Source organism: Branchiostoma floridae, unplaced genomic scaffold (assembly GCF_000003815.2).
Source record: "Branchiostoma floridae strain S238N-H82 unplaced genomic scaffold, Bfl_VNyyK Sc7u5tJ_1540, whole genome shotgun sequence".
Taxonomy (NCBI): Eukaryota; Metazoa; Chordata; class Leptocardii; order Amphioxiformes; family Branchiostomatidae; genus Branchiostoma; species Branchiostoma floridae.
Genome location: NW_023365746.1, coordinates 1 through 10,825, shown reverse-complemented (window position 1 = coordinate 10,825; position 10,825 = coordinate 1).

Sequence of the window (10,825 nt, the reverse complement as noted above, 5' to 3'; positions counted from 1 at the left end):
GCCCCGGTCACAAGAATCGTACGATTGACTGCGATGGCGATTTTATGCTTGGTATAAGCGCAGTACGTCGTAAGTCGGGGAAGAATCGGAAGCAATGGTTTAAATATATAAAGTTGTGGTCACAAGGATCGTAGTGCATCGTACGATGGGGTCATAAGAGCGTACCTGCGCCAATCACAGGTGAATCATAGTAAATCGGGGAGCATCCTATGACGAAAATAGAGCTGAAATAGATTTTGAACATGTTCAAAGTTTCTCCACCGTCGTACGATTTTCATTGCCCCCATATCAGACTTCATTACGGCCATTTATTTCTGCTGATGAAGTTAAAGATTTATAAATTTTTGGCATGTGGTCATGGTTTCAGTTTCCCCTGATATTGTCGTTGTTGACGAAAAAGGAAACTATATCAGTTGCAACTGTTAACTGTAGCAACCCGAGAACAAGCGCCCAGAGAAGAGCCTGTGTTCAAGGCAATATTTTCCACGTGGCAGATTCAGTATCACGCACAGGTGATGCATGCATTTGTTTGATAGCTACATACTCGTGGGTTCATAATCGTACTACCACATGCTAGGTCAGAGGTATTCCATTTGATATTATCATGTCCTGTTCATATATCTGCCTACGTTGGCCAATTTATTTACAACTCATTGCAAAAACGAGATAATGCTTTATGATACTCACTAGATTGTTTATACTGTTATATTATATTACATTAGTTGTTAGTTATTTGTATTAGTATATAGTTGTTCACATTGCCATACATTGTAACTGTTACAATTGTTGCGCAATAAAGTTATTCGTAATTAGATCAGCACTCGCCTGTTTCGGGTCAGTTTACCATAACCGTAACCATGGGGAAACTTGAACAGAAAGGCGAACTTCTGATATAATGTTTATGATATGATTTTCGTCTGATGGCATTTTTTCTTGATAGCATAGCATCAAAGCAAAAAAAAGGAAAACATGATTTTCGAAAAAGCCTGACTCGTAGAGCCGGCAAGTAGGCCGATAGAACCATACTAGTACTTGATTTTAATCTATGTTTGTAAGACTCATTTTGTTATGGTTTCTTTTGATTTTTTTTCAGTAAAGACATCATAGGAAAGTATTCAACAGCTAGGTTCACATTTGGTTGGTTAAAGAAGCAGAAAAGCGGTAAGGCGGCTATTCAGAAGAGACACAAGTAAAATATCGTACGACGTTGGAAAAATTTTGAACATCATCCGATGCTCTGGGATGGCTGATTTTAATTACGTTTTAGCTGCGATTCACTGCGATCATCGTGCGATGTGCGGAATATGCCATCGCAAGGACGTCGTACGATTCTTGTGACCGGAGCTTTAACTAACACGACGGGCATCACGTGGGACCTACTGAACTTTTCTGTCACTGAATGACGACTTGTCCTGCGTACCTGGCTCTGGAGCTCGTCGAACAGGCTCCGGACCATGTAATTAAACCGTCAAAACGCACAAGACTGCGAGTGTGTGCGGTCCCTCTGAAGGCTCCTCAGCAAAGACAAGGTGAGTTCGGTCAAAAGATTTTCTAGATCCCGACCTGGCTGAAGTACTGAGAGTCAGTGCGCTTACAACACCATACTTCAATGTACCTAGGCTAGAACACATCTACATATTAAATGCCTGAATGACTAAACCTAGTGGCACAACCCACCGTAGCTGCAAATACGTGCTGTCTACGTGCCAAAACATGTACAATCTTTGGGGATCCGTTAGTAGTAAGTGCCGCCTCCGTACAAACTGGCAGGGAATCCGACGGATTTTTGGAGTACGCAGAAACGCCGTAGAACTTTACGTGCAGGCAAAACTTTGTGTGCCATCGGGCTCCTTAGCTTAACGTGCGTCCTGGAACATTTTGCTCCAAAATCACAGTTGTTCAAAGCGGGGTTATGTCACTTTAATGCTTGTAGTTTGTAAGACCGATAACGGGACCATTTGGAATATTTTCGACTGTAGAAGCCCAAGTTTTTTTTGCAATCTACTTCAGATGCTTTGATAATTGTCATAATGACTAACCTTTCTCACGGCCTTACAATAATAGCGCCATAACCTCACACGTACACGGCCTTTTTCTTATGTAACACGGCGGGCATCACCCGTGACCTACTGAACTTTCATGTCGGTAAATGACGACTTGTCCTGCGTACCTGGCTCTTGAGCTCGTCCAACAGTCTCCGGGCCCTGTAATTGTTATGTCTGGTTGTCATTACTAGACGAATGATTGCTTATGGTGTATATAAAAATGGCCTTGAGAATTACGTTCAATCGTAATTTTTCCCAGCTAAAGTGATACTCTTGAGACTGATGTTTTAACAAAAACCATGATCGTTTAAGACAAAAGAGTAATGCATGTTGTTATAGTTTTGTTGCTTATTATTCAAGAACTCCTACCTACAATTTCCAGCTCCAAAATGCCAACAATTCCTAACATAAAGGCTTCTTACACTTACTTTTGCAAGCCAAATTCTAATTTTGCGCATGTCTGTAATGGTGACCTTTCCCTTTCACCATTAAAGTATACACGAGACAATTGATACTGAAGAACAGTTGTGTTAAAAGACCAGTTATTCATCTAAGTATCACCCATCCGACCTCTTAAAATGGTAAGTTAAAGTTTCCAAGGCGTCATAGCCGAAGGCAGGTGAAATGTGAAAAGTTTGTGAATGATATTCGTAATGTTGTTAGTCAGAAAAAACAACAACCTGTAAGCACCAACTATACAGTTTGAATTTGCCGCCTTTTAGATTAACGTACGTTAGTCCCCGCTACTCGTAGCCCACTCGTAGACTCGTAGCTCCGAATTCACAGTTGTTCAAAAAGGGGAATTGTGTCATTTTAATGCTTGTGGTTTGTCAGAACGATAACGGCACCATGTGGAATCTTTTCGACTAAAGAAACCTACGTTTTTTGCAATCTACTTCCCATGCTTAAATAATTGTCATAATGACTAAACTAACCTTTCTCACGGCCTTACAACAATAGCGCCATAACCACACACGTACACTGCCTTCTAGTTACCTAACACGGCGGGCACCACGCGCGACCTACTGAACTTTTCTTTCACTGAATGACGACTTGTCCTGCGTACCTAGTTCTGGAGCTCGTCGAACAGGCTCCGGGCCATGTGATTAAACAGTCAAAACGCACAAGATTGCGAGTGTGTGCGGTCCCTCTGAAGGTTCCTCAGCAAAGACAAGGTGAGTTCGGTCAAAACTGTCTCTAGATCCCGACGTGGCTGAAGTGCTGAGATTCAGTGCGCTTATACCCGCCTCACATTAGGCGCGATTCGAACGGAAGACTAGTTTAGAAGCTCTAAATGATATTTTCGTGAGTAAGACGTCCGGTGTTCTCACGATCATCTTGCGATTTTTAGGGATCGCCGGCAATTTTCAGGAGTCTTACGACCGTCGCGGTGCAGCGAAACATGTTCTTAACATAAGCGACAAGTCGCAGGAGATCTCCGAGATCGCAGAGCTCGTTACCGAGTCGCAGATCGTGCGTGCAAATCGTGCATACCTCGCAAGGGTATCGGTCAATAGTCTTGCGTCAATCCAACGATTGAAGACCGATAGGCGAGCACAGACATAGCTATTAATCATCGAACGCAAATCGGATGGCGAACGCCCGTTAGTCGGGCGACGTTCTGGCGACGTTCACCCGACTTCAGATTGTTTACAAATATTGAATTTCTGGGAACGTGAGGGTAATTCTAACATTGTGGCCCCTGTGGCAGTATGTAGGCTGGCTTTGTGACACACTTTCCTTTCTTGTGTCATTTCTATTATGCCCGGGCATTCCATTCATTGGTTAAAAAGATTCCGACAACAAAATAAGCAACATTTATTGATCTCTTGCCTTTTTTGAGGAACGTTTTGTATTCCCTTGTCCGCGTGCAAGAGGTCATGGGAGGTTCATTATCATAGATTTATTCACCGTCGATCGCACGAGGCTCGCTTATATGTGAGGGGAACAGGTTTTGGGCGAAAAATACGCAAGACCATCTTAAGCTCTTAAAATCAGCCGACCTTCCTGCGATCGCGAAGTACGTCCGAAGATCGTATATAATGTGAGGCGGGTATTACAACACCCTGCTTCAATGTACCTAGCCTAGTTCACATCTACATATTAAATGCCTGAATGACTAAAGCTAATAGCACAACCCACCATACGTGCAAATACGTGCTGTCTACGTGCCAAAACTTGTGCAATCTTTGGAGATCCGTAAGTAGTAAGTGCCGCCTCCGTACAAACTCGCAGGGAATCCGACGGATTTTTATGAGTACGCAGAAACGCCGTAGAACTTTACGTGTAGGCAAAACTTTGTGTGCCATCGGGCTCCTTAGCTTAACGTGCGTCCTGGATCATTTTGCTCCAAAATCACAGTTGTTCAAAGCGGGGTTATGTCACTTTTATGCTTGAAGTTTGTCAGACCGATAACGGGACCAATTGGAATATTTTCGACTGTAGAAGCCCAAGTTTTTTTGCAATCTACTTCCCATGCTTGGATAATTGTCATAATGACTAACTAACCTTTCCACGGCCTTGCAACAATAGCGCCATAACCTCACACGTACGCTGCCTTCTCGTTACTTAACACGGCGGGCATTACCCGTGACCTACTGAACTTAATGTCGGTGAAGGACGACTTGTCCTGCGTACCTGGCTCTTGAGCTCGTCCAACAGTCTCCGGGCCCTGTGATTGTTATGTCTGGTTGCCGTTACTAGCCGAATGATTCCTTATGGCGTAGATAAAAATGGCCTTGAGAATTACGTTCAAGCGTCATTTTTCTCAGCTAAAATGATACTCTTGAAACCAAAGTTTTAACAAAAACCATCGTTTAAGACAAAAGAGTAATTCTTTTTGTTATATTTTTGTTGCTTATTATCTTAGACACCGTGAAAGAGGATAATGTTTTGGTGATGCTTCAGGGGCGAGTTTAATAGTATTGTTTACGACCGTTTGAGAAGAATTCTCAAAATCTCAGGCATGTCAGCAATTTTTTATACAGGCATGTATAGTTGCATCACCCCTTCAGAGGGAAATAACTCGGGAATAGGTTGAATGATCTTAATGATATTTAGAATGTAGAGACCTTCAAAGATGCCGTACATAATAAAAAAAACTATTCATGCACATTAAGGGTCCATTTGCATTATCAATGAGGACAGTTTGCGAATATCAGAACAGGCGTATTGGCATTAAGAGTTGCTAAATGACTCCTACGTTAGAAATGTTGATAAGATGAAATAAAACTTTATGCATAAATAAAAAATAAATGCATTCCATTGTTCCTGAGTCACAACAAGGATCTAATTCGGGCACAGACCTCCAATTGAGCCTGGAATCATGTATCAAACATGTAAGAAAAAGGCTCCCGTAAATAGTTTCATCAGGTTGGTAGATCAATCGAAACAGCCCATTTGTCTCACGTTCGAGAACATTCCATGTCAAGTAATTACGTCACAATAGGTTTAGTTCGATTTGCACTGTATAGGTCATATCACACCGAGTAACGTTAGTATATTTCATTTTGCACTGATGAAGGTGACAGACAGTCACCGAAACGTCTGCAGAAGAATTAAAAGAGGTTGTGAAACGAAGAAGACTGTTTCGGAAGAAAAAGGCTGTCAAAAGTCACCTACCTGAGGTTTAGTTAGTAAAAATCTCACATTGGCAAGCAAGTCTGACTTTTAAAGGGTGCATATCGCGATTTTGAAGACATTTGGTTCGGCGCAAAGTGCCAAACAAGAAACTCTGGTGACCTTCGACCTCCCTGATCACACCCAAACTATACTTGCTCTTGACTGTTTACGACACTCCAAACATGGAAGAAAGCCCATTTGTCTCACAAAATAAAATAGCCGGGACCCCTACCTACAATTTCCAGCTCCAAAACGCCATTATTTACCAACAAAAGGCTTCTTACACTTACATTTGCAAGCCGAATTTTAATTCTGCGCATGTCTGTAATGGTGACCTTTCCCTTTCACCATTAACGTATGCACGAGACAATTGACACTGAAGAACAGTTGTGTTAAACGAACAGTTGTCCATCTTAGTAACACCCGTCCGGCCCATTAAAAGGGTAAGTTAAAGTTTCCAAGGTGTCATAGCCGAAGGCAGGTGAAATGTGAGAAGGTTTATGCTATGATGTTCGTAATGTTGTTAGTCAGAAAAAAAACACCTGTAAGCACCAACTATTCAGGTCGAATTTGCCTCCTTTTAGATTATCGTAAGTTAGTCCCCGCCACTCGTAGCCCACTCGTAGACTCGTAGCTCCAAATTCACAGTTGTTCTAAAAGGGGAATTGTGTCATTTTAATGCTTGTGGTTTGTCAGAACGATAACGGGACCATTTGGAATATTTTCGACTAAAGAAACCCAAGGCTTTTGGCAATCTACTTCCCATGCTTGGATAATTGTCATAATGACTAACTAACCTTTCTCACGGCCTTACAACAATAGCGCCATAACCACGCACGTACACGGCCTTTTTCTTATGTAACACGGTGGGCACCACGCGTGACCTACTGAACTTAATGTCGGTGAAGGACGACTTGTCCTGCGTACCTGGCTCTTGAGCTCGTCCAACAGTGTCCAGTCCCTGTGATTGTTATGTCTGGTTGCCGTTACTAGCCGAATGATTCCTTATGGTGTATATAAAAATGGCCTTGAGAATTACGTTCAATCGTAATTTTTCCCAGCTAAAATGATACTCTTGAGACTGATGTTTAAACAAAAACCATCGTTTAAGACAAAAGAGTAATGCATGTTGTTATAGTTTTGTTGCTTATTATTCCAGAACTCCTACCTACAATTTCCAGCTCCAAAATGCCAACAATTCCTAACATAAAGGCTTCTTACACTTACTTTTGAAAGCCAAATTCTAATTTTGCGCATGCCTGTAATGGTGACCTTTCCCTTCTACCATTAAAGTATACACGGGACAATTGACACTGAAGAACAGTTGTGTTAAAAGACCAGTTATCCATCTAAGTATCACCCATCCGACCTGTTAAAAGGGTAAGTTAAAGTTTCCAAGGCGTCATAGCCGAAGGCAGGTGAAATGTGAAAAGTTTGTGAATGATATTCGTAATGTTGTTAGTCAGAAAAAACAACAACCTGTAAGCACCAACTATACAGTTTGAATTTGCCGCCTTTTAGATTAACGTACGTTAGTCCCCGCTACTCGTAGCCCACTCGTAGACTCGTAGCTCCGAATTCACAGTTGTTCAAAAAGGGGAATTGTGTCATTTTAATGCTTGTGGTTTGTCAGAACGATAACGGCACCATGTGGAATCTTTTCGACTAAAGAAACCTACGTTTTTTGCAATCTACTTCCCATGCTTAAATAATTGTCATAATGACTAAACTAACCTTTCTCACGGCCTTACAACAATAGCGCCATAACCACACACGTACACTGCCTTCTAGTTACCTAACACGGCGGGCATCACGCGCGACCTACTGAACTTTAATGTCGGTAAATGACGACTTGTCCTGCGTACCTAGCTCTGGAGCTCGTCGAACAGGCTCCGGACCATGTAATTAAACAGTCAAAACGTACAAGACTGCGAGTGTGTGCGGTCCCTCTGAAGGTTCCTCAGCAAAGACAAGGTGAGTTCGGTCAAAAGATTCTCTTGATCCCGACCTGGCCGAAGTGCTGAGAGTCAGTGCGCTTACAACACCCTGCTTTAATTAACCTAGCCTAGTTCACATCTACATATTAAGTGCCTGAATGACTAAAGCTTATGGCACAACCCACCGTACCGGCAAATACGTGCTGTCTACGTGCCAAAACTTGAGCAATCTTTGGGGATCCGTAAGTAGTAAGTGCCGCCTCCGTACAAACTCGCAGGGAATCCGACGTATTTTTATGAGTACGCAGAAACGCCGTAGAACTTTACGTGTAGGCAAAACTATGTGTGCCATCGGGCTGCAGATTCGCCCCCCGTACGTGCAAATTACGGACGTCGGCCTTGCCCTGTACAGCCTGAACTTTTTCAGAAATACGTGGCGGACGCGGCCTATAAAAAAACGTACAGACAAATTGCACAAAGTTTTGCATGCACGTAAAGTTCTGCGGCGTGTCTGTGTGCTCCAAAATCCTTCGGATTCCCTATGAGTTCGTACCGAGGCGAAACTTACCACTCACGGATCCTAACAGATTGCCCACGTTTTGGCAGGTCGACAGTACGTAATTGCACGTACGGTGGGTTGTGTCCTTAGCTTAACGTGCGTTCTGGAACATTTTGCTCCCAAACCACAGTTGTTCAAAGCGGGGTTACGTCACTTGTAATTTGCTTGTAGTTTGTCAGACCGATAACGGGACCGTCTGGAATATTTTTCACTGAAGAAACCCAAGCTTTTTGCAATCTACTTCCCATGCTTGCATGATTGTCATAATGACTAAACCAACCTTTCTCACGGCCTTACAACAATAGCGCCATAACCTCACACGTACAATGCCTTCTCGTTACTTAACACGGCGGGCATCACGCGTAACCTACTGAACTTTATGTCGGTGAAGGACGACTTGTCCTGCGTACCTGGCTCTTGAGCTCGTCCAACAGTCTCCGGGCCCTGTGATTGTTATGTCTGGTTGCCGTTACTAGCCAAATGATTCCTTATGGCGTAGATAAAAATGGCATTGAGAATTACGTTCAATCGTAATTTTCCCAGCTAAAATGATACTCTTGAGACTGATGTTTTAACAAAAAACATCGTTTAAGACAAAAGAGTAATGCATGTTGTTATAGTTTTGTTGCTTATTATTGCAGACCCCCTACCTACAATTTCCATCTCCAAAATGCCAACAATTCCTAACATAAAGGCTTCTTACACTTACTTTTGCAAGCCAAATTCTAATTTTGCGCATGTCTGTAATGGTGACCTTTCCCTTTTACCATTAAAGTATACACGAGACAATTGATACTGAAGAACAGTTGTGTTAAAAGACCAGTTATTCATCTAAGTATCACCCATCCGACCTCTTAAAATGGTAAGTGAAAGTTTCCAAGGCGTCATAGCCGAAGGCAGGTGAAATGTGAAAAGTTTGTGAATGATATTCGTAATGTTGTTAGTCAGAAAAAACAACAACCTGTAAGCACCAACTATACAGTTTGAATTTGCCGCCTTTTAGATTAACGTACGTTAGTCCCCGCTACTCGTAGCCCACTCGTAGACTCGTAGCTCCGAATTCACAGTTGTTCAAAAAGGGGAATTGTGTCATTTTAATGCTTGTGGTTTGTCAGAACGATAACGGCACCATGTGGAATCTTTTCGACTAAAGAAACCTACGTTTTTTGCAATCTACTTCCCATGCTTAAATAATTGTCATAATGACTAAACTAACCTTTCTCACGGCCTTACAACAATAGCGCCATAACCACACACGTACACTGCCTTCTAGTTACCTAACACGGCGGGCATCACGCGCGACCTACTGAACTTTTCTTTCACTGAATGACGACTTGTCCTGCGTACCTGGCTCTGGAGCTCGCTTGAACTCTCCTGTTAATGAATAAACCCAGTTCACAGAACAGTCGTACTACATGTCTGGTTGCCGTCACTGGCATTTCTTTTGGCAAAAATTGGCCTATAGAATTCGAATTAAGTTCGTAGGTTTCTTCGCCAGATAAGATGTTCTTGAGAATGACGTTCTAATATAGATTACATTTCACGATGCACACTGCAGTTCTTCCGCGATCGGGGTCCGTGGTAGTGCGCGAAAAAAAATGATGAAAGGCTTCAAAGGGTCTGTGTTTGAATTGAGTTGACATTTCTCATTATTTACTGCGAAATGACATCAAACGCTAACTTGGCTGAAAAGCGTTGGAAATAGTTTGTTTTTGGTGCAAATTGTGTTTCGGCCTGACTCTCAATTCCGTATATTAATAGAATATTCCTATCTTGCTCCTTCCATCTTAACATGTCCGTGATCTAGATTGACCTCTGAAGCGCTCTGTTAAACCAAGTTGCAATGCCGCGCGCCGTGAATGATTAAAAAACTGTAGTACTAGAATTTTCTTAATAATCAGCTGGAGTACTCGCAAGGTTTTTACTGTTTCTGACAGTATCAGTCGTGTTTGCCGGAAAAATAAATCTTCTTCATGTCTTTTTTTTTAATGCCAAAATAACCGATTTTTTGGATTTGTTTTTTACATGAAAATAATGTTTTGTCTCTCTAATTTTTTTTGAAATTAGAGAAGCTGGAGGATCGAAACTCAGTTGGTCTTGTAGCTTTGACTATATGCAGCTGAAGGAATATCCTCTTACCAATTTTGCTTCAGAATAATTCCGTGGTAGATATGGTCGATAGACTTTAGGGTGTGCCGCCTCCAATTGAAACTCCAAATAAACTGGGGTGTGCCCCAGTAAGAGGCAGAAGTGAATCGCAAAACTCGTTGAGATCTGTCCTTATCAAGTTTTTATACTGATGAACTGTCTGAGTGTATGACATCACAGTGTGTACCATTTCATTGGAAATGTTATCAAATGAGTAATGCAGAAGATGTTTCCCACTATGTCTGTTAAGGATGGCCCATGCAGTGTGCTTACTAGCGACAATTAAGTCATCATCTCGTGCATTAAAATTGCAATCTTCTTATGATTTTTTTCCTTGCTTAATTTGATCGGAATCGACCGGTCTGTATGACCTTTATCGGTCGACTTATGGCCTCTTTGGTCAAACAACAAAGTCGACAAAAATACAAAGGCTAAAGATAGAAGCCGTCCTGCAAACAGATCAGCTACAAGTCACATTTATAAATGGCAAGAAATTAGACATAGTGGACCACGGG